The following is a 7,212-nucleotide window of genomic DNA, read 5'->3' as shown; positions in this document are numbered from 1 at the left end:
TTTGAGGGACTTGCGGCTGGATAGCTGGAATCTTGCAAAGTTTGTTACACATCGCTGCCTTTATTCTTGTCATGTATGTAATACTAAAACTTGTTCTTTGGTGTATTTCTGTATGTATTAGGAAATTCTGCACTAAGACAACTAATGATGAAACCAAAAGCGTTGCCACCCCTGCTCTTCTCTACACCGATTTCACAAAGTTACCAGATGAAGATGTTGAAGCCAAGCGCATGGCTATCTTCAAAAGATCCCCACCACCGTCATCAACAATTGTTATTCGTAAATTCTAGCATACAGGGGGGACGGGTACGCCGCAACAGCCATGGCTGGTAACGTGGCACCAGTCATGTGAAGACCAGTACCCCTCGAGCTTATAGCTTGGGATAGTACCTCTGATGCTGGACATTAATTAACAAAATTTATCTAGGGGGGAATGTGAAGGAACAAATTATGAAAGATTCTACATTTTGTGCTTTGACTCCATTTTGTTGTTGGTTAAAGATAAATTCTGTTATTTACTTAGGTAGAAGGTTACAGCTGCTATGAAATAACTCTGTCCTGTTTCTCACGAAGATAACATTTTGTTATTCAGCTAGTCTATGGTTCATAATTGGTATAAAGACCTTGAGTATTCTAACTCGAGTGAGCCAGATAAGAGACTCGTGGGGGTATCGCTATACAAGACTGAGGCATCTGTTAATATGTTTTTCTATGCCAAAAAGACATGACCATATCTGTAGTTTCCATTTTTCCTGTATCCTCATGGGTTAAGTTTTTCCTGTATTCTTATAGGTTAAGAACTGTGAGCGTATTCTTATGCTGATTGGTTGAAGTATAATTTGTATGACTATGAAAACTCATACACAATAAACGGGGGCCCAAAGATCTGCTCGATCCCCCACACAGAGGCACGAGTCTCCGTCTGGTCATTTTCAGTTGCCGGCAACGCCCTTTAGATTAATTTGGAAATCACTGAGTCAACCGTGAAGGATCACTTTAGATCCTCCCTCAACAATTGGTCCACCTGAGAGGAAAAAAATATGTCCACTGGTAGATCTTCTGTCAGTTGGATCTCCAGCCCAATCTGCATCAACATTTCCTGTTAAAATGCATTCATCGCTTGTGGGTAATTTCAGCTTAACATTGCTAGTTCCTTTCAAATAACGCATTACTCTCTTCACGGCATTCCAGTCAGCTTTATTTGGTTTTGATACCTTTCTACTCAGGATTCCTACTGCTGCTGCGATGTCTGATCTTGTAACGGTCGCTAGATACAGTAGTTTTCCTATTGCTGTTCTGTATTCTTCATTATTTGGTAGCATATTTTGTTCACTGTTCATCTGTTTGAGATAATTAATTTCCATTTGAGACTTTACTGTTTTTGCATCCTTTAATCCAAATTTTTCTGTTATGTCTTGAATCATGTGATTTTGATTCAGTAGGAAACTTCCATCTTCTTCTCTTTCTACTTGTATTCCTAGATATTGTTTTACATTTCCCAAGTCTTTGATCTCGAAATGTTGCTTCAGGATTTTTAGAATGTTTTCGTTATCCCTTTCTTGTTCAAAACAAATCAAAATGTCGTCTACATATGAGTATTGTAAGACTCATGCTGGTGTGGTAGATGGAGGCAGGTATATCTCGCCCAGGTGTTTGTCCTATGTGAATTAGGCCACTCAGTATCTTCAGGGTGCTAATGGGTTAATGATTGCAGGAATAAAAGATGACCAGCTGGGTGTTTCCAGTGTCTGCCTGGGGCACACAGATTGCCTGCCTGTGTGAGACAAACGTGAGTGAAGAGCTCTGCTTAAGATCTGTATGATGTTAGCTGGGTGGGAGAAGCCCCCCAGTTGTTGAGATAGCAACGTATTTGTTTAGTTAGTGCCGGACAGGCTAGGGTTTATTTTTATGTTTTGTTTTTTGTGTTGCTTTCACGTTAATAAATCTGACCTGAGGTCAGCCTGCTCAGAAACCTGCTGTACGCCTCAGATTCAATGCACAAACCACGTGTCCTTTGACCCCAGCAAAGGCGATCCCAGAGTGTTTTGTCACATTGTGGTGGAGAACGCGGGCATACCGTGGCACAGGCGACAGCATGGAAGACGTGGTGAAAGCCTTAGTACAGTCCACTGCCGTACAGCAGCAGGCCACTGCCGCACAGCACGAAGCTAATCGCTTGATGGCCGCACAGCTGAAGGAGTTACTGGACATGACGGTTGCAGACCGCCAACTTCTCCAACAGGTGGCGCAGCGCCTGGTGAGCATGCCTGACGCTGACCCGGAAGCAGAGTCCAGAAGGATCCATGTGAGTCGATACTGGCAAAAGCTGACTGCAGAAGATGATGTCGAGGCATATCTGACAACTTTTGAGCGGACGGCATTGAGAGAGAAGTGGCCGAAGGCACGATGGGCCGATTTGATTGCCCCGTTTCTCTCCGGCGAGGCCCAAAAAGCTTACCATGATTTGGACCCGGAGGTCGCTCAGGACTTTGAGAAGCTGAAAGCTGAGATCCTGGCCCGGCTGGGTGTGACGACGGCTGTCCGTGCACAGAGGGTACATCAGTGGACATACCAGCAAGATAAACCAGCGCGGTCTCAGATGTTCGACCTCATCTACTTGACAAAGAAATGGCTGCAACCCGAGGTACTGACAATACCCGAAATAATCCAGCGGGTTGTCCTGGACAAGTACCTGAGAGTACTACCCCCAGCGCTGAAAAGGTGGGTAAGCCAAGGAAATCCCACGACAGCGGATCAACTTGTGGAGTTGGTCGAGCGTTATTCCGTGGCAGAAGGACTTCCCGACGACACCGCCAAACCCCGGACTGTGCCTCCTCCTCGTGGAACCGGTAAGACTGTTCCAGGGACCACGGGTGAAGGAAAATCGCTTAAAACTGTGGGGGAGGAGTCCGGGACTGCTCGCACTCCGAGACCAAGAGTATTGGACGGTGGTCTCAGTAGGGGACCTGTTAGGTGTTTCCGCTGCCATGAGAAGGGTCATGTTTCTGCGAACTGTCCTGTTACCGCTGAACCCATGCAGTGCGACGTTATAGAATCTAGAAAACGCATGTCTGGTTACACAGCTAGTGAGTGTGAATGCGGGTCAAAATGATACAGTGAAACACCTGTGTGAATTATCTGTTGATGGGAAAAATGTTGTGGCATTACTAGACTCTGGAAGTGTGGTGACTCTAGTGAAAGCTAGTCTGGTGGCACTTCCGTCTGGTCCGTCTGACAAGTTTTCTGTGACGTGTGTGCATGGTGACACCCGCTCGTACTTAACAGCGGTCATATGGATTTCTACTCCCTATGGGTCAGTGCAGCACAAAGTGGGACTCGTTCCCGCATTGTTACATGATGTAATCCTGGGCAGGGATTTTCCCTATTTCTGGCAGTTGTGGGAGAATCAGTTACTCCTTCACGGTAGCTGTACCCGTGAATCTTCTCCCATGCCATCTGGAGGTCCCGAGTCCCTAGAGGAGACCCCACAGGAAGATGTTGCTGGGGAGGTTAGTGAATCTAACCTTCAGTACCCCTTCTCCGTCATGGCGGGGGAAACAGAGGAAACTGAGGAACCTCAGCGAGAGGCGGAGGCAGACAGCCATCCGGCACCCTGCCTGCCAGATTTGGGAGTCCAGGTGGATGACTTCCACAGCGAGCAAATGAAAGATCCTACCCTGACTCCGGCTAGGAAAAATGTAAAAATGATAGATGGGGTACCCGTAGAACCTGACACTAGGCTAGCGTACCCATATATGGTTCTTGAAAATGATTTGCTCTACCAGGTAGAAAAAAAAGGGGAAGACACAGTGCAACGGTTAGTGGTACCCAAACCTTATCGGCGGAAGGTACTGGATTTGGCCCACGGACATATAATGGGGGGACATCTGGGGGTACAGAAAACCACAGAAAGGATATTGCATTGTTTTGTGTGGCCTGGAATACATTGTGATGTGCGTAACTATTGTGAGTCCTGTCCAGAGTGCCAAATCGCGGCCCCTAAATCTCAGTTCCGTAGCCCTTTGGTACCCCTTCCTATCATCGGGGTCCCTTTTGAGAGAATTGGGATGGATTTGGTTGGGCCCCTTCCCCGATCCGCACGTGGGCACCAACATATCCTCGTCATCGTGGACTATGCCACTCGTTACCCGGAAGCCGTCCCTTTGCGTAACACAGCTACCAAGACGATCGCCAAGGAATTGGTACAAGTGTTTAGTCGGGTGGGAATTCCAAAACAGATACTCACCGACCAGGGGACTCCCTTTATGTCGAGGGTAATGAAGGAGCTCTGCAGGCTCTTACAAATAGACCCGTTGCGTACGTCTGTCTATCACCCTCAAACAGATGGCCTGGTTGAGCGCTTCAACAAAACCTTAAAACAGATGCTCCGGAAGGCAATAGACAAAGATGGGAAGAACTGGGATTACTTGTTACCCTATTTGCTGTTTGCCATTAGGGAAGTTCCCCAGTCTTCCACAGGATTTTCGCCTTTCGAACTGTTGTACGCCCGTCGTCCCCGGGGACTGCTGGACGTCGCAAAAGAAACCTGGGAAGGTCAAGTCACTCCCTTTAAAACGGTGATCGACCATGTAACACAAATGCAGGATCGTATTGCTGCTGTCATGCCCATTGTTAGGGACCATATGTTACAGGCCCAGGGAGCCCAGAGGCAAAGTTATGATAGAGGCGCTAAGGTCCGTACATTTGCACCCGGCGATAGGGTGTTGGTCCTAATCCCTACGGTGGATAGTAAATTCCTGGCGAAATGGCAGGGCCCATTTGAGGTCCGAGAAAGAGTTGGTGAAGTGAACTATAAAGTGTACCAGCCGGGTAAGAGAAAACCGGAACAGATTTATCATGTGAATCTGATAAAATCCTGGAAAGACCGCTCTGCCCTAACGGCGGATCTGCCCCGTCCGGTTTGTTCACCTACTGTACCAGAGGTGCAGGTTGCTGAGACTCTCTCAGAACGACAAAAATCTGAGGTTAAGCAATTTTTGTTACAGAACCGACAGTTTTTCTCCGAAAAACCTGGCCGGACGAAGTTGGTGAAACATGAGATTGTCACAGAGCCTGGCGTCACTGTTCATGTGAAGCCCTACCGGATTCCGGAAGCCCGCCGTGAAGCCGTCTCCCGGGAAGTGATGGCAATGTTGGACTTAGGAGTCATTGAGGAGTCACACAGCGCCTGGTCCAGTCTAATTGTGTTGATACCTAAACCGGATGGCTCCATCCGGTTTTGTAATGACTTTAGGAAACTGAATGCAGTTTCTAAATTTGATGCGTACCCTATGCCCCGGGTCGATGAGTTGATCGACCGGCTTGGTAAAGCCCGATACATTACGACCCTGGATTTAACAAAGGGGTACTGGCAGATTCCTCTGGCCGAGGCGGCCAGAGAGAAGACGGCATTTGCTACACCGGAAGGTCTGTTCCAGTATGTCTATATGCCGTTTGGACTTCACGGAGCTCCCGCAACGTTCCAGAGATTGATGGATCGAGTCTTGAGGCCTCACAGACAGTACGCTTCTGCCTACCTGGATGACATCGTAATTTACAGCATGGACTGGGAAACTCATCTCCAGAAGGTACAAGCCGTGATTGATGACCTGCGAGATGCAGGTTTAACGGCAAACCCCAAGAAATGCCACATCGGGCTTGAAGAAGCCCGATACTTGGGCTACGTGATTGGCCGAGGAGTGGTTAAACCCCAGATCGACAAAATACAGGCAATTCAGGGCTGGCCACAACCAGTGAACAAAAAACAAGTGCAGGCTTTCCTGGGGATTGCCGGCTATTATCGCCGGTTCATACCCAATTTTGCAGCCATGGCTACTCCCTTGACGGATCTTACCAAGGGGAAGGGTTCCGTCATGGTAAAATGGACCTCAGCTGCTGAAGAGGCCTTCCACAGCCTGAAACGGGCTTTGTGCTCTCAGCCCGTACTAGTGACTCCTGATTTCAGCAGCGAGTTTGTGGTACAAACTGATGCCTCTGATACTGGTGTCGGAGCTGTACTTTCCCAGGTGAGGGACGGAATCGAACACCCGGTCCTCTATCTCAGTCGGAAACTGAATGTACATGAGCAGAGGTATGCCGTGGTTGAAAAAGAGTGCCTAGCCATTAAATGGGCTCTCGACTCCCTCAAGTATTACCTGGCTGGTAGGAAGTTTAGGCTGGTCACAGACCATGCCCCTCTCAAGTGGATGCACCTCCACAGGGACCGTAATAGTCGGGTAACCAGGTGGTTCCTTGCCCTGCAGGCTTACTCTTTTACGGTGGAGCACCGACCTGGGGTGCAGATGGGGAACGCCGATGCCCTATCCCGAGTGCACTGTTTCAAAAGTGTTCTTGCTCGACCGGAGTGGTCTGAGCAAGGGGGGGGGATATGTAAGACTCATGCTGGTGTGGTAGATGGAGGCAGGTATATCTCGCCCAGGTGTTTGTCCTATGTGAATTAGGCCACTCATTATCTTCAGGGTGCTAATGGGTTAATGATTGCAGGAATAAAAGATGACCAGCTGGGTGTTTCCAGTGTCTGCCTGGGGCACACAGATTGCCTGCCTGTGTGAGACAAACGTGAGTGAAGAGCTCTGCTCAAGATCTGTATGATGTTAGCTGGGTGGGAGAAGCCCCCCCAGTTGTTGAGATAGCAACGTATTTGTTTAGTTAGTGCCGGACAGGCTAGGGTTTATTTTTATGTTTTGTTTTTTGTGTTGCTTTCACGTTAATAAATCTGACCTGAGGTCAGCCTGCTCAGAAACCTGCTGTACGCCTCAGATTCAATGCACAAACCACGTGTCCTTTGACCCCAGCAAAGACGATCCCAGAGTGTTTTGTCACAGTATGTAAATCCATCTATTAATCAGCCTTTTTGTGTATAAGCATGGATCAGCTTTGCTTCTTTGAAATTTTTAATTTGTAAGTACTTCCGTGATTTTGTAATTCCACGCTTTAGCTGCTTGCTTTAAACCATATATGCTTTTCTGTAGTTTACAAACTTTGTTTGGATTTCTTTCATCTTTGAATCCTGGAGGTTGTTCCATATAAATGTCTTCTGTTAAATCTCCATTCAGAAAAGCTGTCTTTACATCCAGATGTCTCAGTTGCATCTGTTTCATTGCTGCAACTGTAAGTAAAGTTCTTATTGTAGTGTGTTTGACAACTGGAGCAAATGTTTCATCATAGTCTTCTCCATATTTTTGAGAATAC

The sequence above is a fragment of the Ranitomeya imitator genome, chromosome 4 (assembly GCF_032444005.1).
Source record: "Ranitomeya imitator isolate aRanImi1 chromosome 4, aRanImi1.pri, whole genome shotgun sequence".
Classification (NCBI taxonomy): Eukaryota; Metazoa; Chordata; class Amphibia; order Anura; family Dendrobatidae; genus Ranitomeya; species Ranitomeya imitator.
The sequence above is the reverse complement of the archived record's forward strand: the minus strand, read 5'-3'. Positions refer to the sequence as shown.